This window comes from Dasypus novemcinctus, chromosome 5 (genome assembly GCF_030445035.2).
Source record: "Dasypus novemcinctus isolate mDasNov1 chromosome 5, mDasNov1.1.hap2, whole genome shotgun sequence".
NCBI classification, from domain to species: Eukaryota; Metazoa; Chordata; class Mammalia; order Cingulata; family Dasypodidae; genus Dasypus; species Dasypus novemcinctus.
In genome coordinates, this window is record NC_080677.1 from 162,218,288 (window position 1) to 162,243,371 (window position 25,084).

The window sequence follows — 25,084 nt, forward strand, 5'->3', positions numbered from 1 at the left end:
CCCACCACGGCTGCTTTCAAGCTCCTAATGTGATATCATGAACGTGGCACTGGGAGGAGATGCGCTGCCCGGAGAAAGCTAGCACCGCCCCCGAGCAGTGGCATGATCCTGCCGCCAGCACTGACGCTGAGCACAGGGACGATTGCAGAACCACCGCCCTCGCTGGCTCAGGAGCTGCTGCAGCTGGCACCTTCCTCGGAGCACATGCTCCTTGTGTCTTTGTGCTGCTAGTTCCCAAGATTTTGAATTGTCAGATGCATCTGATTGACGGGGCCTGGGTCACAGCCCTCACTCAGAGGCCAGGAATCTGAAAAAGAAAAGTATTCCATCTTTGCAGCTTAGTGAATGGCAGGCTCTACTTATAAGGTGAGGGATTCACCCAATAGAGAGAATTCAGACACTGGGGGGCAAAGACACGTGTCTGTCCCCGTTCTATATTTTGCACCCCTTTGACTGCCTAATATCAGCACACGATCTTCTTCCCATACTTAAACTTCCAAAAATGGAAGGAAGAGAGAAAAGAAGGGAAAAAGGAAGGAAAGGAGGGAGAAAAGGTTGAGCGAGAAGGAAAAGAACCTTGGAAGGAAAGAACTGATCCTGACTTATATGATGAGTACACCCTGATGTACAGTGGAAAATGTGCTCACCTCCTCCTCCAGAGGGTTCAACCCAAAGTCTCATCCTTGCCTGTGTTCACTTCCAAGGCAGGATCTCAGGCTCGTGTCCATTCCTCTTCTGGTTTCATTGCGACTCCATCTTAGTATCCTGCAATTTATGGACTACATTGTAAAATTAATCAACAGATTAATTTTGAACTTACATAAAATCATGGGAAAAAGGAATTGGGGAGAAAAGAGGGGAAGTTAGTTAAAATGTATAAATGTATACCTGACTCAGCAGAGGCCTCATTTATAGTGAATTACAAAATCCAGGGTAGATGCTATGCTATTCCTCTTCTGTTCAACATTATGTGTCCCCTTTGTCTTCATCTAGCACTTTAGCTGGTTGGGATTCTTAACTCCATGGGATAACTCAAACCACCCTTCCTGAAGAGCCTGGCCCCTTCATGGGTCTGCATATTTGGGGTTACAACTTGTACCCCTGCTGACATATATTGGGAAGTGCCCCAAGATATCCTTTAGAATCTATGCATACTCTTCCCTTGTCCTTTTTCTAGGGGCAGCCTTATTTTCCCTTAGCAGTCAGGAGGATTGGCCCCAGTAAACAATGGAATACTTCTTGTGCTGTTACCCACTGGCACGAGAAGCCAGTATTGGCCATTTGACCCTCTCAGCTTATAATTCAGTGGAAACAGTGTTTTACCTCTGGTGGAAGTATTCCTTGGGGACTAAGACGTCTTTGCCAGTGCCCAGTGTCACGAGGAGGGGAACCAAACATTTAAAGTGGATCATTAGGGGTTTCCCCTCTTGCTTCCCAAATCCATCTCTCTAGCTGTGGGATCAGTGGTGGCTGGTTAGGGACATTTGCTGCATCCGGTAAGAGAGCACACCCATCTATCAAGGACATGCATCATTAGGTCTTCAACAGAACGTTCTGCTGTTCTACAAGTCAGGAACCTCTGCAGGATGGATACAGGATCACTGAATTCTGTTGGCATCAGCTCACTGTCTTACTTCTTCTCCAATAAAGGGAATTAAATTTGTGACAGTACACAGTCTTCTTCAAGACACCAATTGACTTCACCGACCCACAGGTGAGTTAAACAGAGAGGTGAAAAGAATCACTATTGCTGCATCTTCTAGGTTTTTCCTGATACCCACCTCTTTGTGATCTCTCAGGAATGGGGTACTGCTTTTTGTTGACTTGTTGGCATGGAGAGGTAGAGAGAAGACACCCCAAGAATTCTGAACATGGCCCTTCCTACCCCAATAGTGCTTGCTCTGCTGTGACAAGGAGTCGGTGATGGGATTCTGTCAACATCTGAGTCCACCTGTTAAGTTATGCTCTTAGCATCAGAAAAATAAATACACCATGGGCTCAGGGGCCTACTTGGTCTATGTAAGGCAAGCTTACATCAAAACTTTTATCTCATTTTTATTTATTCAATAAATTCTTATTGAGTGTCTACCATATGCCAGGCACTGTTCTAGGTGGTGCTTGGGATATTGCAAGAAACAAAATAGACAAAAATCCCTCATGGACCTTCAATTCTAAAGGAAAGAAATAGACAATAAACAAAATATATAAGAAGCTAGTACATTAGAAGTCAACAAAGTCTATGGAGTGAAAAATAAATCAAGGAAACTTTATGCTGTATATACGTTACCATAATAAAGATTAGAAAAGAATAAATCAGGGAAGGGAGATGGGGCTTTTAGGCGGGAGGCTTGGTGCTTTGCAAGCGGGTGGTCAGGGAGGACCTTCTTGGGTGGGTGACAGTCGGGCTAAGATGAAAGGACGTGAAGGAGGGACCCCACTCTGACCTGGAAACCAGCTTGATGCAGGAATTAGTTCAGAGCCGTTTCTAACGACTGCACACCTGGCTGAATGCCTGCAGGTGCCTGCGGGGACGCGCAGGAGCGAGGTCGTCTGGAACTCAGCCGCCCCTGCGTGCGGGGCCTCTAGGCCACCCTGCAGACTCAGGCGCAGGGACCGGGAGAGTGGCTCTCCATCAGGGCACAGAGCTGAATCTCCATCAGGGCACAGAGCAAGTCTCTGTTCACCAGGCTGAGGAGGTTTGGGTGATTTAGCTCAAGCAGGCTGTCACCGGGCCGACCATCCTTGTTGAAATCAGGAGCGAATACTCCAATAGCCTCTTACGGAGATCCTCGCAGGGCTCTTGTGATACACCACTCGTCTTCTCTCTACCACCCTGGGACCCTGATGTTCCCCGGTGAGTCCCCAGTGAAATCAGGCGCCTGTTTAGCCCCGTCCACCCCCAGGCCATGCAGCATAACTACTACAAAGCTTGTTTGCTTATAAATGTTGGCACTCACTTCACCTTTTTTTCCTGAGGTGCCAGGCCTGGGAGTTGAACCCAGAACCTCATATATGGGAAGCTGGTGCTCAACCACTGAGCTACACCGACTCCCTAATGTCAAAGATTTCTCCTGTGTCATTTTCTAAAATCTCTAGAGTTTTACCTTCCCATGCAATGTATCTGGAACTTATTTTTGTGTATAGTGTAATGTAGGGGTCAAGATACATTTTTCCCATAATCCCATCAACAAAGCACCAATCCTTTCCCTCTGCCCTGCAGTGTCATTTGTCATAAATCTGATAATCATCTATGTATGGATCTGTTTCTGGATTCTTTACTCTTGTCTACATGGCAGTTTGTCTGTCTATGTGTGAATGCCACATTGTCCTAATTACTATGGTTTACAGTAAGTCTTATGTCGGACAGTGACGTCCTACAGGTTTGCTCTTCAAGATTGCCTTGGGTATTCTTCATTTTCTGCATTTCCGTATTAATTTCAGAATTTGCTTACCAAACTGCAAGCTCAACATAAGGGACACCTCTTAATTTGGGGGCACGATCAGAAGAAACATTATTTTTTCAGCTTTCAAAGCCCTACACAACAGCAAACTCCAAGTCAAAATCCCAGCAGGGTTTTTTCTTTGTTTGTTTTTGCCTTCGCAATCCCCCTTGAGACTCCTTTGCCAACTGAAGCTGATAGAGTCTTCTTGTCTTGCTTGAAGATCCTGTAAAAATCTGACCTCATGAGAATTGTTTTTTTCATCCCTTATCTCATTGTGTTTGTCTAGCTATCTAGTATATATATATATATATATATGTACTTATAGTGTTATAATTATAGTTTTATATGTAGGTATCCATAGCTATATGTAGATATATAATTAAATTTAACTATAAAAATGACATATCTGATAATATGTCTAATAATTAATAGAACTAATATATCTCCTACCATACCTTGGGGGAGATGGTCTGTAATAAAATGAAACAAGAGAGAGACCAACTAGACACCAAAGGAATGCAGGGTGATGCCAATTTATATTGACAAACTTAGAAATGGCTTCTCAGGGTGTTAAACCAAAGAGAATGGCCTGGGATTTTAGATCAGGCTGAATTTATAGGGTGCACTGACTCAGTCCTCTGTGAAAGGTTCTAATGGATTACCCATTTGGTTGATTGGAACCTGGCTAAATGAGATACCAGAATTTCCTTGTTATAATGTCCAGGAAGAAATGCAAGCATTAGGGAGATAAGAGTGCTGGAGTTGATGTCCCTTTAGGGGACCCGGTAGACTCGCCTTTCACAAAAGCCCTTAAAAAACACATTTTGAGGTAGGCAAAGATGTCTGAACTATGGCACAAATATAGCACCAGGCTAACCTTGAAAGAAAAAAGATGCTAAACAGAACTATATTAAAATTATGAACTCTGTTCATAATGATGTCCTTAAAAGAGTGAAAAGGTAAGCCACACAGTGGGAGATAATATAACAGTACATATATCTGGGAAAGGACTCATATTCAGATATCAAAACTTCTGCAAACCAAGAAAAAGGCAGAACACCCAACAGGAAAATAGGCAAAAGACTTGAATAGACACTTGATGAAAGATGACAAACATGACCAATAAATCCATGAACTATGCCCAGCTTCATTAGCCATCAGGGTAGTGAAAATCAAAACCACATTTGGATAACAACCCAAAGAGCTAAAACGAAGAAAGGCATATAATACCAAGTGTTGATGGGGATGTAGAGAACTGGAACTCTCATAAACTGGTGGAGGACAAGAAAATTTGTAACGATCGCTTGGGAAAACTGGCAGGATCTACAAGATCTGAACATATGCATGCCCTATACCCAGCAATTCTAACTTTCAGAATAAACCCAAGAGAAAGGCATGCATATGTTTACTAAAAGATACTAGAATGTTCTTGGGAATACTATTTGTAATAGCCCAAATCTGGAAACTGGGGAAGAGATGAACGCACGGGATACTGTATGGCAATGAGAATGAACATTTTCAAACCATATGCAGGAATATGGATGTATCCATGAACATCATGTTGGGTGAAAGATATCGGGTGCAGAAAGTGCTTAAAGGGGTGCACCCTGTGTGCTTCAATCCGTCTGAAGTTAAAGAGACAGTGACAACCAGTTCGTGTGCAGAAGCCAGGGCAGCGGGTGCTTCTGAGGGGGCAGTGGTGGGAAGGAGTGTGAGGTGGCTCCGGGGCACTGTCGTGTTGATTTTCTCCATCTGCTGCTGTTCTCAAGCCGGCGTTCAGGTTACCATCTGGGCTCATCTCTGTATTATTCCTCGATACAAATTTAAACACGTTTTTATGGAGGAGCGTCTTTGTTTGCTGTGCTGCTATGACAAAGCGCACGCAAAGGGCGGGCTGACACGGGAAGAGCGGATTGGCTCCGGGTTTTGAGGCTAAAAGAAGTCCAAACCCAAGCTATCAGCAAGGCTTGCTCTCCCCCGGAGCCTGCCGCGTCCTGCAGCTGGCCGCGCCGCCCTTGGCCTTCCCTGCCTTGCGCCTCTGCCTCTGTTCAAGGCCATGGCCGTCCACCTTGGCAGCTCCTCTGGCTTCCAGTTTCTTCTCTTTCTAAGACCTCCAGTAGTACGGGGTAAGAGCTGCCCTCGTCAGCTGTGCCCACCTTAACTGAAGGCAGCGGCTCCAAGAGGCCCGTTTATGGCAGGCGCTGACCCACGAACCAGGATTAAAACAAGGCGCAGCTCTCGCCTGGGGCACACAGCCTTCCACAAGGGTTTCAGAGGAGAGGGGTCCCGGCTTCTGAAGGGCCTTTGCCGTCCCGTAAGGGACTCTGAAACTAACTCTTGCCTGCCCCACCTCCCATTTATGCGTCAAATCATGTATGTTTAGGATTTGAGGTTTTGAATTTTATTTTCAGGAAGAAATATTTAAAACACTACAAAAGCATCTCCTCGGAATTTCCTTTCCTACATTAAAAAGAATGTGAAATATATTCTCCGGCATTTTTGAGATTTAGCAGCTTGATGAAATTAGGAAATTCAATTTAATTGATCTATGAGGATACATTTCCATAAGAATTATAAATGACATTGAAAAGAATAGCGTTGAACTCACACAACAAGTTTAATAATAAATGAGACACAAAAGAGCTAATTCCCTTAAAAGGTTCTAATCCTATGTCTTAAAGGGACACTTTACCATCACGAAACGATGGAAAAGTCGAAACATTTTCAGTTCAGAAGATGCCATCAAACCATTTGTAAGTGTCTAAGTTATTTTCACATTTGTATCTTTACAAATAATACAGGTACATTCAAGGTTTTTGGTCAAAATCCCTCCATTCCCTTGTATTCCAGTCTATTTCTCCTGAACAAGGCCCCGGTCGGGAACTCTTCGCAGTGAACTTGCGGCAGACGGCCGTTTGATCTTCCCAGCTGGAGGCCCTGCTCTCGGCACCTAGAGAGGACGCGCACACCGAGGCCCTTGGCGGGCGTCCCGGGGCCCATCTGTTGGGATGGCTGGCTGCCCACCACAAGCTTGGACGTCCGCCTGGTGGAAGGGGCCAGGGAGTGGCAGCTGACGCCAGCAGCCTGCACCGCGATGCCAGTGTCACCTCTGCAGAACGCCTGGACCGGGTTCCGTTGAACTGGGCCACGTTTTATCATATGCTCTTGACACACGAAATGGCAGAAACCACAGTGGAGCTGAGGGAAGGGAGGGTCCTGGTTCTCGATGTTTAAAAACCTGCAGGTTAGTTCCACGGGGACAGTGACCTTGGAGAGTCATGAAGGTCACCCAAAGAGCACCCGGCAGGAGGAGACCTCTGTCCTCCCTTTGTGAGATCAACCACAACAGACAACTGAATTACCCAAAGGGTCAAATGGCTCTTTTTTCTTTCTTTTTCTTTCTTTCTTTTTTTCCCCCAAACCATTGTGTTTGTGATGCTTCACAATAGCAGGTTTAGAAAGACCCAAGGTTTTCTAGATGTTTCTAGGCTTTAAAGAAACCACTACCCATCAGAGTGTGGGTGAAACAGAAAAGATAAGACTCTCTTACACAGTGTCTGCTAAATTCTTTCAAGGCTACTGGCTTCTCACAGCCCACTTTCAAACAGGATTATTTTCAAACATAAGGTCCTTGAATAGAAATATACTATTTTCTGTATTTTATTATACCTGAAAAATGTTAGGCATACTTGATGGAATGTTAAGGCACAAGGTTTTAAACAGCTGTGTAAGAGCTGCATAAAACAATTTAAAGTCAAGTCTCTTGAACCCTTCAAATATAGAAGGAACATCACACTCACGTCAGAAGGATACAAAATCTTGTAAAAGCTGATAATTCACATGTCATGAAACCAGGGGTCAATCCTGCAGAACTCCTAGGAGATTGATAAGAAGCCTTTTTATTAGAACAACAACTAGCAAATAAGAACGTCCCTAAAAATGACGAGCTTATTAGGGGAGTTCATAGACCTTTAAAAAGTTTTGAAACCATTAGGAGGACAGCAAGATTTTGAAGTTAGCTTATTTTCTGACAAATGATATGAACTCTCTTCTTTTGATGACAAGTTTGATAGGTAAGAGCAAAAGAATAAATACATTTTTTAATTAGAGAAATTTTAGGTTTACAAAACAATCATGCATAAAATACAATTCCCATATACATTACTATTATTATTGACACCTTCCACTAATGTGCCACATTTATTACAATTAATGAAAGAGCATTTTTATAATTGAATTATTAACTATAATTCATGACTTACATTAGGGTTCAGTGTTTGTGCTGTACAGTCCAATTTTTTTTTGGATTTGATGGAAAATTTATACTTTTAACCACATTCAGATATGTAATTCTGCACAGTTAATTACGTTTTCAGTGCTGTGCTACATCACCACCGTCCATTACCAAAACTTTTCCATCTGTACAATTTAATAAGCATTAACTTCCCAGTCCCCGCTCCCACCGTGGCTAACTGTCCTTTCTATCTCATGCAATTAGTAAACATGCATTAAGCGCCTGTTATACTCCTGGCATGTGCTAAACACTCCAGGGGATATAAAACCCAGTCATCAAATTCCGAGCTTATCAGTGGAAGGTCGTAAAAGCACCCTTGAATTCAGTCTCAGCAGAATCAGAGCTCTGCTCCTGGGTACACCATAAGTTAGCTATGAAACTTGAAACTAATCCCTTACTCTCTGTGAATCTTACTCTTCTTTGAACTGAGGATACAAGTCTTTAAATTGAAGATAATAATGCCTGTCCCGGTTTCCTTTTTTAAAAAAATTTTGTATCCCCGCTCCCCCTTACAGCTTGCTTGTTGTCTGCTCTCTGTGGTCATTCGCTGCACGCTCTTCTGTGATTGTTGTTTTTTTTCCCTTGTCTCCCTTTTTTTGTTGCATCACGTTGGTGCGTCAGCTCCCTGTGGCGCTTGCGGGCCGGGTGGCACTCCGTGGTGCTTGCAGGCGAGCCCGCCTTCACAAGGAGGCCCCGGGACGCGAACCCAGGGCCTCCCGTCTGGTAGACGGGAGCCCAACTGATGGAGCCTTTTGGAAAAATCATTGTATTTTTCTGGAAAATTCCTTGACTTATGATTTGAAAAATCGTAAAACTACCTTCTTCATTCTCAAGTGAAATTTGGGTACAAATTGTGCAGGGCCTGGACTGCTCAGTGGGAAGTTTGGGTTTTGCTGTGGAGGCAATGGTGCTGTGGAAGCAGAGATTCGATGATTGCATATGCAAGGCCAGTACTCAGGAATAGTTTTGAGATGGAAAATTTATTAATGACCAGCCGGGCATGGTGGACTCTTGTCCAAAAAACTGAGCCCCGAATAGGAGCTTCGGGTCCTTTTTATACAGAGGATATAGGACTGGGGCGTCAAGTGGGGCTTTGTTTGAGTACCAGAGAAGCTTGAATTAACACATATCCCCCACATTCCAGGTAAGCTTGAATTAACATATTTCGTCTGCATCCTCCCTGAATATCCTAAGTCTGTAGAGCCTCTGCTCTTACTTGGCTTTCCGGAACTAGGCAGATTGGAGTGGTTGGCATGGTTACGAGAGGCGGGGCTGCAGTTCTTACTGTTTGCATGCACACATGGCTTATGCTGGAATCTTAATTTTTAGCAAGTTTACACCCACAGCCCAGGTTATTCGTGAAGAAACACACAGCCCCCACACAGAGCCCATATCAATGGCAGTTATATTCAGGGATTTTCAGTTAGGGAGCAACATACTATAGCTTTGCTTCAATTTCTGTAACTTTTCATATTTAAAAAGCTTAGTTGGTTTAAATTACTCAGAAGATTCCCATTTCATTATGAGTTTCTTAGAAATCTCATCACTACCGTCATTGGCATCCTGTCGTTATCATTGTCATCGTCGTCGTCGTCATCTAGCAATTATTCGATGCCAGGTGGTGTTCTGAGCTTTAAATAAATTTACTCATTTATTTCTCACAACAACCCTGTGGCAGTTTGATATGGTTATGAATTCCAAAAATAGATATTGGATTATGTTTGTAATCTGATCTGTACCTGGGCATGACTGAGTTATGATTAGGGCGTTGAGTCCCCACCCCTTGATGGGTGGAGACTCACAGATTAAAGGCATGGCAAAGGACAGAGCTCAGGGTTTCTGAGGTTGGAGTTTTTATGTTGGAGTTTGATGCTGAAGCCTTAAGCTGGCGCCCGAGGAAGTCAGCACACAGAGGAAAGAGAAGCCAGCCCCAGGAAGAGAGGAACCTTGAACCCAGAGTAAAGCCAGCCCCAGAATGTAGGAACCCAGGAAGCCTGAACCCTGGCAGATGTCGGCAGCCATCTTGCTCCAAATAGACTTTGGTGAGGGAAGGAACTTATGCTTTATGGCCTGGTGTCTGTAAGCTCTTACCCCAAATAACTATCCTTTATAAAAACCAACCCATTTCTGGTGTTTTGCATCAGCACCCCTTTGGCTGACTAATACAAACCCTATACATAATTGCTATTATAATTATTACTCCTTTTATAAATAAAAATGGGTCCAGAGAAGTTATACACTTTCCCTTAGGTTACACAACTAGTGATTGGAGGAACAGGGATTTGAACCCAGGCAAACTAGCTTCGGTCTGTGCTCTCCACTAAATACCCAATTAAATCCAGGAAGTATTTATTAAATGCCTACAGTACAGCAGGCACCTTAGATGCTGGTGTCACAAAGATGAATAAAGCACGGTGTCTGCTCGTAAGGAGAGATTCTTCACGAAAGTATCCTTATTCATGGTGTTTCTCCCCCAGTTACCTACGCAGACTCTTTATTTGCCATGTAGCCACTGAGCACTTCCTTCGTGCTAGGCGCTCTTCTAAGTGAACAAAACAGATACAATTTGAGTTGATGACTTTTAATCCAGGACCTGAAGATATCCATGAGGATACCTGTGGGAAGAATGTTTCTGGCCGAGGACCGCCAGCTGAGGAGAGAGAAGCCTGGAGGGCTGGAGGAAGAGCCAGAGCCGGTGAGGCCCTCTGCGAGCAGTGGGAGCGCCGGGAGGGCCTGGAGTCACCCAGTGGGAGCGCCGCGGAGGGCCTGGAGTCACCTGGGGGATCCTGAGGGGACGCTGCGAGCACACAGCAGAGGCCTCCGAGCAGAGGAGAGCCCAGCATGTCCTGCTGCTCTGTTTCAGCAGGCCTTAGGGAGAGGACTGAAGCAGGGACACCTCGCAAGAGTCCAGGGGAGATGGGCCCTGCCCCGGAGGGAGGGGGCGGAGAGCCGGGATTTCCTCACAGCTGAGATGTGGGGGTGTGAGGAGAGAAGGGAGTCAAGGAGGCCCGAGGTTTCCACCTGAGCAATGGGGCAAGATGGAGGCGCCAGTGGTTGAGGCGGGGAGACCGTGGGAAGCACTGTCCCTATTTTGGGGGAAAAATCAGAAGTTCTGTTTGGACACCTCGAGTCTGAGATGCCTCAGTGACGCCGTGTAGACATAAAATGGGAGCTGACAACGCAGGGGCAGTTCTTGAAGACTAGAGATGGCCTGAGACCCCTTCCAAAGACTGAACACGGGGCACGTCAACGCTTAGACTCAGGTGGGTCAGGAGGACCCTACACAGGAGACCCGACAGGAGCACCAAGAGGCAACGAATGGAAAACCACGGCCATTGTTTGCAGGAGGCCCAGGAAGGTCTTGCTTTGTTTTTAAATTAAATTCTTCAGTTTCCCAGGACCACATTTTATCTCTTCATCAAACATTTGCTAGCAGCCTGTCCTTTTTACAAACAAAGAAGAACCCATTTAGCATGGGAGTGCTGTGGGATATTTAGATCAAGCTGACCTTCGGGGAAGGCTGCATGGCTGGTTCTAGAAGGCGGAGCACTCAGTTTCTTAGTGATAAGAGTTGGGGCTTGAGAGCACCCAAATTCGATTCCCATGTTTCCCGAGTAAATGTGCTGAAGGTGAGGTTGCTCTGTAGTCAGGTTTAGCGAGGAGCGACCGCTGCTTGGGGACGTGGGGGCGTCAATGCAGGAATAGCGCGACCCAAGGGGGGTGTCTGAGGACTGGGGGGTCCGCAGTGACCTCTTTCAGGCGAGGCTTCACACTGAGTGGAGTGCACTGCTTGTCACATAAGAGATTAAGTACGTCACCACTATAGCTGTATGGGAGCCAGTTTGGAGCAAAAGTATGAGCAGCTCTGAGGTCAGACTTCTCATTTCCAGAGAGCAAGAGAGAAAGCCAGCGCAGGGCCTGAGGCCACGAGGGCTTTAGCTGTCAGGGCCCGCCCTGCAGGGGGGCCCCGAGAGGGGCCTCTTCCAGGTCACCCTCTGCTGGACAAGGCGCTTCTGCTCTGTCCCCATCTGGGACCTCAAACGTTCATGTGAGCTGCTCCTGCGTTTCCTGCGCCAGCTCCCCCGGCTCGGGGCTGTGCCCAGGCAGCTTGGGCGGCGGGAAACTTGTGGCCCCCGCCCGTGAGCCACGCGCTGCTCGCCAGCCAGCTGTGCAGACCCTACCACTGGCCCCCAGATCCGCTCTCCCCCTTTCCTGGGGTCTTCAGAAGACACGATGCCACCCCGAATCCCCGCTCCCGTGCCCAGGCTCCCCTGCCGTTCCTTTGACAAGAATGCCTGCCCACCTCTGCGGGCCAAACGTCCCCGTTTTGAGGTTTACCGAAAATGCCTCCTCTTCCATGAAACCCACCTGGATTCATCCACCTGAAAAGAGACTTTTCCCCTTCTAAGAACACTTACGTAATTTAAAATAAAATTTTAAATTGTGGTAACCTATATTACTAGAACATAAAATTTACCACGTTAACGATTTTTAGGAGTACAATTCAGTGGTATTTACAATGTTGGACTATCACCACCACTGTCTATCACCAAAATGTTCTCATCCACCCCAAAACTGAAACCCTGAGCCCATAAAGCAATAACTCCCCATCACCCCACCTCCCACCCCATAATCTGTAATCTACTTTCTGTCTCTATGAATTTGCTTATTTTAGATTATTTCATGTAAGTGGCTCAGTCCTTCTGTGTCTGGCTTATTTTACTCAATATAATGTCTTCAAGGTTCATCCATGTAGCATTTATCAGAACGTCATTCCTTTCTACAGGTGAATCATAGTCTACTCTGCGTATACCATACTTTGTTTATCCATTCATTTGTTAAAAGATATCAAGGCTGTTTGCAGTGATAGGATTTTTCTGCACCTCTGTTAGGATGTTTATAAAATGTCTGATGTGCGCTCCTTAATATTTTACTATCTTGTAAGCCCCTTGGGTGCATGGATTGGGTTTTATTGTTTGGTTGCCTCATATCTTAAGCAACTAGAAAGTAAGAGGCACTCAATTTTCTTACGCTGAATTGTGGAAGTAGTTCCTTTGTCACTCTTACTCTCTCCCTCCCTGTCTTGGCCTTCACTTCCCTTGGGATGTTGTTTTATTTTCTAAACTCTATTATTTTTGGTGGAATAAAGACAAATAAAATTGAACTTGAGCGAATGGAATTTAAGAAGCTCCACTTTCTTTATCTCCCAACATCATCTTTCCCAAATAAGAGGCTCCTAATTAATTAATTATATTTCAATGTAGTCATTGGTGAAACGCTGCCTGAAAGTACTCTCATCGCTGTTTTTTTTACTGAAGAACCTGCCAGGGGCCCTTATTCCTTTCAGCACCAAATCTGAGCTCCTGGCGGTGTTTTCCAGCGGTTTCCTCCTGAGGCTGTCGGGATACCACTGCCACCACGCCCGGAATCGCTGCACTCCGTCAGGTTAAGCTCCTTCCTGCTGGTAACCTCCCTCCTCGGTCAATTTGTTAATTCTCTGCCTCCAGCTGAGACCTCTCTCTTCCCTCTATGGAAATGCTGAAAGCCTATTCATCTCTTAACTGCCTCAGGTAACATACACATCTTTTTTAGTTTTACTTGAACCAGCGCCGATAATTGCTTTCTTTTCTCAACTTCTCTTGCATTTATGATTTACAGTTTTTCTTTCCATGTAATTCAATTTTAAATTATTTCTGCTGTTTAATTAAAGCTTATGTTCCCAACTAAATTATAAATTCTTTGAACACAGACACATATATATATATTTAGTTATGCTTGTATAATCACCCAATAGCAACCTGGCCCAGAGCTGGATATATTAGTAAATATTCAGTAAGTACTTATTGACTGGTGGTTTGGTTCAGTCCAGAATTATATTCTATGGCCCTGAGTTGAATATGAACTGATTTATTTTATTCTTTTATATCCAGCTATATACCAACTTTATTTTCATAAAACTTTGAAATGAACCAAAAACCTATTATCTACTTAAATCACTCCATTTTGAAGTGATTCCTTGGGGAATGGTCTCCCCTTACATTGATGATTCTCTCCTGAGAATTTCAAATAACACTTAAAATTGACTTTGAATTGGAAATTGGAGGCAATTTGAGAAACTCTGTTTTGAAAAGCCTAGCAATCCACTCTTATCTGAAATGGGGCTTTTTTTTTTCAAATCACAGATTTTCTTTTCTAGTACATTATATTGAATAATCCATGTATAATGCACCCTCAAATTTTCAAAAAAACAAAACCAGATAAACTGAGCTGATTATAAAAAAGGCTTTTCTGACTTAGTGAAACGGCTAAATTACAATATAAAGGAATGCGTTTTCCCGAAGATAAATTTCTCTCCGGAGTTTACAGAGGCAGGAGCTAAGCATTGATGGATAGCAAACTTTCAGAGACCACTGAAATAACGGGATCATATGATTCCTAACTATCCTGAAAAAAAAAATGCTTCTAATGTTCTAGAATGTTTATTATCTTAACTACAAAAACATTCTCTTGTGGGATCTAAATTACATTTTAGAGGTAGCTATAAGCACTTTTAATAGCGCATGCAAAAGTGAAAATATATTTGTAATGCAATAAGAATAATAAATTCTGAATTTGCTCGATATGAATTAATGAAGTTTCACACTACTCAATATTAAAAACAGTGAAAGTGTTCAAACTACAAATCTTTTTATTTTTGAAAATATGCTCGTAAATCTTATGTAGCTTTTATACAAGATGATTATCTAATTAAGTGGCATAAGGAAAAGAATATTTTCTTCTCTGATATAATAAAGTCAAGACTAAGTCTAAATTTATAAGGAAGGCACATTTCTACTCTCAGCCTGGGAAACTTCAGTTCAGGTTTGACTTCTGGATGCCATAGGATAAGAGTGAGGGCAATCAACACAGCTCACTGTGTTAGTGCTGGAGTAGGCCCTGGACTTGTAAAGTATATACGAGATTAATTTATTGTAACAATATCACAGTTGGAAAACATCATTATGCTAACATATGACAAAAGTTCAAGTAATAGGAAGACGGTATTGGAGATGAGAAGTTACTGACAAATAAAAAACCAGAAGCATGTACACTTTTCACCTAGTAAGTCAAGGGCAGACATCTTAAAATTGTTCAGATGACCATATAACCTCACTTACAAATAAAATGCATGCTATTTTGGATCAGAATTTTAGGGCTTTGGGCCATAGTCCTTAACAAGCTTCCTGAACAGAGGTTTCTTATTCTGACAATGTCATTATAAATTATGAATTTTAAACACTATAGTGGCAGGCTGAGTTTCCAAGTAACATTCCAAAATGGATTTAAAATGGTAAATACCACTATTTCATTTTACCCACTAGGTCTAACGTATCTTTCTCTTATCTTTGAAACAACTAATTTAAAAGACTCTAAAAGAGAAGAATTGCTTTGTAAAGGCTGTGACACACCTTTTCTTGAATTGATCTTAGTATTGATATATTGCTCAGATTGTCCCCAAGTAATCTCTGATGAGACTCTTGTCTTACTGATTTCAGAATCAGTCAGCCCTAAAACGGGTGCACTGGAGACACAACAATGGACTCCAGAAATTGATACTTTAGAGCATTTTTAAGTGCTTTTTTCTTTTTTTTAAAGGAGGTCCTGGAGATTGAACCCAGGACCTCATACATGGGAAGCAGGTGCTCAACTCTCTGCTCCCCATCCTTTGGCTTTTTTTGTGTGGTCTTTCTTTTGGGGCCCATTATAGCTGGTCCCGACATTTGAACTGTATTAGGAGAGAATGCGATGTTTGCTAGGAAATTTATTAGCAACTGGATGTAATTGTGAATTCAAGATTTTTAATTTTAGTTCATCTTTCCAATTTTGTCTTCAAGTTAAAGGGTCCTCTGCAAGCCATTTAGCCCAATCATCTATTTTTTCTCCACGTGAATAAAGGGGAGAAGCCAACACCAACAAATGGAAACCTAAAACTCAGGAATGAAGCTAAAACACACGTTCCGTGTCCACGCTAAGGAGCGGGGGTTGGGCAGTCTCCAGGGAGGCCCCCAGCGCCCCCTCTCTTGGCATCACCCCCTGGCCTGTCCAGTCCCTTGTCCTTGGGTGTGGGCAGGACCTAGCGGCCGGATGCGCAGGAACAGAACAAGAGAGATGGCGTGGCGTTCCGAGAAGGTGCTACAGCACGGCCACTTCCCCGGGCTCTCCTGCCACGCTCTAAAGGAAGCCAGAGCTCTCCACGGGGCGGGGTCCCTGTGGCCGGCAACAGGGGGCGCCTCCGAGCAGTGGCCAGGGAGAAAACGGGCCCTTGGGCCAGCAGCGCCGAGCGAGCTTGGACGGGGGTCCTTCAGCCCCATCGGCACCTCGGCCCGGCCGCAGTCCTGGCCAGCAGCGCGGCTGTCACCTTGGGAGACCCCAGCCCACGGAGCCCGGGGGGAGTGCATGTAGCCATCGTAACTGACACCGTCACTTCTGACGCTAGCAGCTGAGAGTCACCGGGTGAGGCACCCAAGGCCCCGCTCGGCTGTTAGCGGTGCCCCCTAAGGTATGGGGCCAGGGCCGCCACACCCAGCTACAGCATCTGCTGTTTCTTGAGGCGGGGGTCCCTCTCCCTGCAGTCCACCAAGAGCCCGCGCTCTGCTGTCAGGCTGCCTGGGCGAAAACCTCACCTCTGCCACGCACCACTCAGTGTGTGCATTTGGACGAGTCATTTAACTTTCCTAAAACGCATTTCTTTACCTTTCATCCGGATATCTGAAGGAGTCCATTCATTTAAAGTGCCTGGCACCCAGTGTGCATTTAGTAAATGTAGATTGTTACCACTTTTATTATCATTATTGTCATCATCAGGACAGAGAAAGAGAGTAGCCACTTTTATTCTTGATATTTTTCTCCCCAGCTTAGAAAAGAGCTATTTACTATGTATAAGCCAAAAGTATGACTAGGCTCCTATCCAACAGGGAAATATTGTTCCTGTTTGTTTCATGTTATTATTAAATTACCAGTTCTGCTCAGCAAGTATTTCCTTTCTTTAAGTATTTTGATTTATGAATTTCTTGCTTAAGCTACAGTGAAGTTTTCATAAGTTTAACACAGGGATAAAAATGCAGTAGTAGGGTTAGCAAATTGGACGGCAGCACTTTTGGGGGGCATTGATTAGGAAACATTTGTGTGGATAAAATATGAATTATGTCCGTAAGATGAGTGATTTTTTCCCCAAACACAACAGAATTACCCTTAGCAGTGAATTGTTTCCTTCAGAATTAAGAACCTTCATTTGCTTAACAAACACATCCAGGCACTGTTCCAGGTACTAGGGACGCAAGGTCAACAGCTCAGAATTGCCTTCAAGGAGTGTGCGGGCGGTGGGAAGAGCACGCAGGCAATTTCAGCCCAGTGTGAAGGGTGCGTTGGGTTCCATACACAAGTGGAGGTGAAGGAAGTTTCCTTGGAGGAGGGAAAGCCCACATCGGGTCCTGAGCGGTGAGCGGGAACTCTGGCTGGAAGAATGGACTAGAAAGGCGGGTAGGAGGTGGCAGAGGATGTGGCACACTTATGAGGCAACACAGGGGCTGTGGATTTTGCTGAGTGCATTGGCAAGCCAAGGAATGTTTTCCATACTTATCTGATAAAGCTGCTTCTCTCAAAACTTCCCAGGGCTCTTTTCAAATTGCCTTCAGCTCACTCTTTTGAATATACAAAAGTTAATAAATACTTTTGAGAGTGGATTTCATTTGAGGAAGAGGGGGAAACAAAACCCATTTAGAGGAACTGTGTCAATTAAACAAAGTCAATGATGAAGCATGTTTCTATTGTTTTGGGTCAAAAACAGCATGAAGCTCTGAGGCTGATTCTTTGTCTTGCTCCATACTGCATTTCAGAAAGCACAGTTTCACGTTCCTGAATATGGTAATTGGATGGCCATTCATGTATTCGGGCCCCCACCCTCCCATGGCTCCCTCATCTGTTCCCTGGTCGGTTTTTGCTCAATGTCTGCTCATTGTTTGCTTTCTTTAGGAGGCACCAGGAACTGATCCAGGGACCTCCCGTGTGTGAAGCAGGTGCTCAACTATTTGAGACACATCCGCACCCACCACTCATGTATTTTTTTTTAAATTAAAACAATTTTTTATTTCCGTTCTCCCCTTGTGGCTTGCTTGCTGTCTGCTATGTCCATTCACTGCACACTCTTCTGGGGTTTTTTTGCTTGTCTCCTTTTTTTGTTGCGTCACCTTGCTGAGTCAGCTCTCTGTGGCACTTGCGGGCCCGGTGGCGCTCTGCGGCATGTGGGCGAGCCCGCCTTCACAAGGAGGCCCCGGGACGTGAACCCAGGGCCTCCCATACGGTAGACGGGAGCCCAGCTGACGGAGCCACAGCCTTTCCCCACTCATGTATTTTCAACTTGGCAGCAGCAGAATCACCCAGCTGCTCTGCAGGAATATTATCTCTAGCTTTAAGCATACGCTGTCCTGCAAAGCTCCTGGTCTGGGGCAGGGAGCAGCAGTGGAGCAGGGCGCAGCGCCTCCTCTCCCTAGGGGCACACATCCTTCCCCTGTCTTGGCTGTGGTGTTCTTCCAAATCGCCCGTGACGCCGTCACCAGCACGGCGGCATGGTTTTCAACTGGCAGTGCTGTCTACCAGTGTTTAAACATTTTCATATGCACTTATCTTCTTTTAAGTGTCAGTGACAAACACTTTCCGTGAAGTGCTGTGATGTGTGCAGACCTTATCAACAGAGTGAGATGATTTAAGGCACAGTACCGATCATGCATCTTTGATGTTCACCCTACTCATAAGTTTTATGGCAATGATATGGAGGAAAGTCTGGATTTTTCGGAGGAACAAAGCAGAGACTTATGTTTGGGACCAGTTTGAAATATTCTACTGAAGTCATTTTACAGCCGTAAAATATTTAACCCCAATTTTTACTTTTTATATCTAGTATGTTGACTGTTTTTTCTAATTTGGGAGACCAAATGAATGTCTTTGCTTAATGACTGTTCTTCTTTAGTACAAATAATATTTTAATCCTATCTATTTCCAAAAAGGGTTTCTGTCACATGGAAAAAAGATGCAACAGGATGAAATATCAAAAATAAATAAAGGAATCAAGGAAAAGGGAAATAGGAGTGGGAAGAGAGAAGCAGAAGTGAGGCTACCATGCATGACATAGCTGTTTCAGGAAGAAAGCACCCATTTGGACTGAAGCTTTCCTAATAGTAAGAGGAGAAGGAAACACCGTTAGCGGCCCAGGACAGGGTGTCCACCACCAGCAGTAGCCAGTGCTTTCCAAGAAGCCTGGCAATTTGTGGTCCTGAGACCAAAGAAATGTATTTTGCCCACGCACTGCTCATGAACTATGGGGAAACCATATATGTTGTAAAGTGCATTATTGTAACTTAGCTTTGTACCATTCCTAATGAAACAGCTGGAGACAAAACCAAAAAGTGGCAAGTCCATCTCTGAGTTAATGATTATCATAATCATCACTTAATTAAGAAAGGGCAATCAAGGAAGCAGCTGTTTAATTGCTCCAGAATGACCACATCTGTATGAATCAACACAAGCCCGATGGACAGCTTGAACCCTGACCCTTTCCTCGCTCAACTCCATTCCTCGCTGCCAGAGAATCTGGGAAATGTACTTTTTATTTTCCATTCTCTGCTGTACAGGGAAGCACAGTAGAATGGGGGGAGAAGAGATGCTGTGGAAACAAGTCTACAATATCCTCCTCTGCAAATTTAGTCCTTTGGATATTGATTGGTCTAAGATTAGGTATGGGATCCAGTTGGCTGATGAGATGTGAGGGGAAATCTTTTGGCAAGAGCTTCCATTCCTGAATAACAACACAAAACTTCTGAAGAAACTCGTTCTCCATCCCCACCCTTCTTCCTGTCTGGAACACAGATGCAATGCCTAGAAACGCAGCCGTCATCTGGAGATCGTGAGGTGACAAGGATGATAATAAAAGTCAATACATTAAGGATAAGAGAAAAGAAAGATGGAGCCTGGGCCCTCAATGCGATGGAAAAGCTGGTGCTCCAGACCTGGACGGCCTACCCTTGGACTGTTTTCATGAGAGACAAATAATCCTCAACTTGTTAAAGCTGTCACGGCTGAGTTTTCCGCTCTGGCTGCTGAATGCATTCCTAGTGCAGAGCCTAAAGCTTAGACGGGGGTGGTGCCCGGGGATGGAGAGAAGCAGACTCAGGACACGTTTTGGAAGTTGAATCATCAGGACTTGATGATGGATTGGCTAGAAGCAGGGGGCAAAGTGAGGGAAAAACCAAGGATCGCTGCTGGGTTTTTGGCTATAACTGATGGATACATATAATCTTATTTTCTCCCAGAATGTGGGAAAACGCTTATTCTCACTGCTACAGAAATAGCTACGGAATATAAAAACATCTTCATGTTGTTCTTTTGACACCTGGTTTCTATTGAGCCTAAGGAAAAATTGGGTTAAACGTATGTTAAATAATGCAGAAAAGGGTTGGAAATACCTAACATCTATTCATACAGTCTCTCCAAAGCCAGCTCAGCTCCAAGGCTTTCTTTTCCATTAAAGTCCAGGTGCACAAAACTAAACATCAACCGTAATGTTTTGTTTTTATTTTTTATTGCTTGCAGGAATAGATTATTATGATACTAATATGTCTAAAGAATATATTGACTTCTTGAATTAGTAGAATAATGCTCCACAGCTGGATCAAATAAACATTCCAGATCTTTCTTCTTTCCTTCCGTTCTTTCTTTTTGAAGAATGTATTCTTTTAAAATATCAACCTCATTATACTAACATTCAAGTAAAATAAAAAGATGACTTTGTGTGCGTTATTTACTCTCTTTCCTTATAGTGCTCAGTCCTTCATTTTGTCGTTCAGTCATCTTGTTTCTAAGGAAGATATATCACCCCCAGCACCTCCAAAAGGGAAAAATATGTGCTTTTGAGTGCATGTATTGCATGGTTCTTCACCCCAAGTCCCAGCCCCAGCTGAGAGGACAGTGACTTCCCAGACTGGCCAGAGATCCTCAAGAATTTGAAATGAGTCACTCTAAGGGAATGAGGCAGGCTGCGTCAGAAGTTGGAGCTGTAAAATTATGAGATGACTGATGCTCTGAGAGCCAGGAGGAGGTTCCTGAGGGAGAAATCAAGGGTCAAGTTACTGGCTGGAGCACAGAAAGCCAGGCCATGATCCCTGGTGGTGGAAAATTCCTTCAACCCTTCTCCTCTTTCTGCCCACCAGTTGAAGACAGAAGGAGGAAGCCTGTGTCACAGTAATGGCAAGATGAGACTCAATAGCCAACACCACAGGGACGCAAGAAGTGAGTGAATCCATTTTGTTGACCACTGGAGCAAGGCTGCTTCCAACGTGGCCTCCACCAGCTGCCAACGTGGCCTCCACCAGCTTCAACTTGGCCTCCACCAGCTGCCAACGTGGTCTCCACCAGCTGCCAACGTGGCCTCCACAAGCTTCAACTTGGCCTCCACCAGCTGCCAGCATGGCCTCCACCAGCTTCCAACGTGGCCTCCACCAGCTGCCAACTTGGCCTCCACTAGCTTCCAATGTGGCCTCCCCCAGCTTCCCAACTTGGCCTCTACCACCCCAACCCAGACCATCCATCAGCTGAGGTGACTCCAGTCAGTCTCTGTCTTTTGCAACAAAAGCAACTTAACCCCAAATGGTAACACAAGTCTAATACCTTTTAGCCTATCAATAACAAATTATACGTTTGTGTTCTCTTCAAGCCTCTGCTACATGACAGCAAGCATTGGAAAAATCTTGGATGTTACTTTCCCAAGGTGAACCCAAACCCCCTATGAAGCATTTTATTAAAAAACCTTATTCTAACCAGAGCATTCTGTGACAGTGAAGAACAATTTCTAGGGACAACGTCTGAAGCTACAGCATAGGCCCGGGCCAGGTATTGGGTATGAAGGGGGCAAACTGGGGAGCACCTGAGGCCACCCCAGACAGCATGGGATCTTGGCATCCCACTGAGGACAACTTGTATCTCGGTTTCCTCAAGCACAAGCCCACTACCCTCCCCCTGCTTTTCTCTATTTCCTTCCTGCCAACTATGTAGATATATAACACAGTTATTCACAAGGGAAGATGGAAGACTGATTTGCTTAATATTCGCATCTTACAAGAAAAGACTGTAGCCTCCTCTTCCACCAGTGAATCTCACATCAGTGTTAGGAGTTGGGAAGGCAGCTGCTTTATCTAGCCTCCTGGATGACAGCGGAGCAGGTCCTGAATGTTCCCCTATCTGATGGACGCTTCGTTTCTTCTTCCTCCAGTTTCCTTTTCTTTTTTTTTTAAGATTTATTTTATTTATTTATTTCTCCCACCCCCTCGTTGTTTGAACTTGCTGTGTACTGTGTCTTTAGGAGGCTCCGGAAACTGAACCACAGACCTCCCACGCGGTAGGCGGGAGCTCACTCACTTCCCCCAGCTTTCTTTTTAAACTCTATTCCTTTTTACCCAGAGTTAAGCAATTTGAATACCCCATAAACTGCATGTGTGCCTTGCTGCTAAAACAAACCCAGAACAAAAGCCTTCCTACGTCTTTTGTGGTTTGCCGAGCTCAGGGGACCCAGATCCACGCCTGATCCCCTCCAGACTTTAGAGGCCTTATCCTTACCAAAGGCTGGGAAGGGGTCTCAGGTATGGCGGTCGAGGAAAGGGGTCTCTGGGAGGAGAATTTAGGAGAAAGAAACCACCGTGCTGAGCAAGCTCCCTCTACAGGCAAGAGCATGTGTCGAGGCCCTGGGTGGAGAAGGAGCGTGGCGCAGTCAGGAGACTGAAATGGGACCAAGTGAGCAGGAGGATGTGAAGAAGTGGGGAATGGCAGGAGATGCGCCTGGGAAAGTACGCAGAGGGAAGATTGTGCTGGCACTCTGTAGGCCACGTGTTCCAGCTTCCTCGGCTGCTTAAAGCAGGCATTACAAAATGGATTGCCTTAAACAACAGGAATGTATTAGCTTGCAGTTTTGAGACCGTGCAACTGTCCAAGTCAAGGCATCATCAAAGCGACGCTTTCTTGCTGAAGACTGGCTGCTGGCAATCTCGGCTCCTCTGCCGCCTTCGGAAAGGCCCACGGCGGCCTGTTTTGGGTTCTCCCTTCTCTTTCAGGTTTTGTTGATTTCAGCTTCTTGCTTCTGCGGCTTTCTCCCTCCCTTCCTCTCTCTTTCTCTATTCATTTTGTTTATAAAGAACTCCATCTTGAACGAGGTGGGTCACACCTTAACTGAAGAAGCCTCATGAGAAGGTCCTGCTTACAGTGGGGTCACACCCACAGGAAGGGATTCGATTTAAAAACGTGTTTTTTTCTGGGGTACATGCAAACCACCAGACCACGGTAGCACGTTTGCTTTTTACTCTAAGGGTAAAGGGGAGTCATTGAGAGGTTGAAGCAGTTGACGTGTCATGGTTTATGATTTCAAATCTGTATGTTACCAGTGGATATAATGTTCAAAGCCAGGCAAAACTAATCGAGGGTACTAGAAGTCGGGACGGCGGTTCCCTTTGGGAGCTGCTAACTGGAAGGGGATGGGAGGGAGATTTCTGGGGAGCTGACACAGTCTGTTTCTTGATCTGTCTGTTCATTACATGACTCTGTTCAGGTTGTCCATTTGTGAAGTGTGTACTTTTTATAAAATTTCTGTAAAATTTGACTTTAGAAAACAAAATGGCTGGGCGAAGAACAGATTTCAGGGGATGATGGAACGTGCCTTCTCCACCGGGAAGTCATTGTAAAAGTCCAGAGGAAAGTTGACGGTGGCTTGAACCAAATCTGGTGGCAGTCAAGATAGAGAAAAATGGAAAGATTGAAGATATTTGGGGGAGAGAAATTGGTAGAACTTGATGATGGACTGGATGCAGACATTTTAAAGAAAATAATGATGGTCACGTTTCTGACTTGGGTAAGAGGTGATGCTGTAGAGGAGGATCAAGGATTCTGGCTCGGCTGCACCGTGTGGTCCTACCGTGAATCACACAAATGGCGACGTCGAGTAGACAGGTGGGTAAACGGACTGGTGCTCAGAGGAGAGGTCAGGGAAGCGGCTGCCAGGTTGTCGTCGTAGGAGTATAGACTATACCAGAAGCGTCTGGGAGGGTTGGGATCGTCTAAGGAGAGAGGGCAGAGAAAGAAGAGGAGATGGATGCGGTGTGCTAAGAGGCTTCATCTTTGGGAGTTAAGGTTAAAAAGGAAGCAGCAGGAAAAAAGAACAAAGAGGTCGGAAAAAGAGCAGGTCCCCGTGCTCTCGGCCTGAAAGCCTGACTGGTGCTCTGAGGCTGGGGAAGGTAAGGGCAGAGAAAGGTCCACTCCCAGGGAGGCCGCCGGTGCGTCAACGCAAACCTCAGGCACTTTGTGACCCTCCTGAGTCTCCTTTCCTCTGCACAACGTCACAAGAACTGTACCCACTTCACAGAGATGTCGTGGTAAAGCCCTTCACACTCTCTGCACAGCCCTCGTCCAAATGCGAGCTGTTGTATCAGCTGAGAGCACGTGCCTGCCTTCGTGAAGAGCGGGCTTGATCATCTCCCCCTAAACTTGTTAGGAGGAATAAGTTACATAACATGACATTTTAGAAAAGTAGTTTTTTTAAAAAACTGCAAGTAGGTCCTTGCCATGCTTCTCCTAGAATTGATGATAGCTGGGAATAAGGAGACCAGACCAGGTCTTGGACCAAGTGGCACACCCAGCAGAGGGGTTAAGCCCTGCCACCCATATTTTGCATCAGAATCCTAGAGGGGAGCAGGGAAAACCGACAGAACTGTGTTGCTGAAAACGTGGAATGAAGGAGAACCCTGGCATGGCTCCTCTTCCTGCACACAACACGACCTGCCTCGGGCTCCCGCAGCTGCCTCGCGGGGCGCGCAGTCCGCCGCTGTGCTGGGGTTTAGCCAAAGGGGCCACAGGGACAGCGAGGCGGCTGTCTGGGATGAGGGGGCCAGTGCCAGTAAAGACAGAGTCTCGGACGCCCCACATGAAGCCTGAAGGCCAAGTCCAGGCCAGGGATGCTGAGGCCTTCCCAAGGCCACCCAGCCCTAAGGAAGCACGTCCTGGAAGGCTCCAGCACCGAGGCCCCGGGCAGGCGGGGCGGCTGCTGTGTGCTTGGAACCCAAGCCGGGCCACTGGCCAGCCGCGCCGACAGAGCCGGTGGGAGGTCATCGTTGGCAACGAGCAACCCAGACACGTGGCGCTCACCAGTCCAGTCGATACGGGAAACCCAGGGCAGCCCCAGCACCACTGCGAAGTGCTGCCGAGATGGCACCTTCCCCGTGTGTTCTGACGGACGGACGCAGTCGAGTGGCCCCTCCTGGACAAGCCAAGGCCCAGC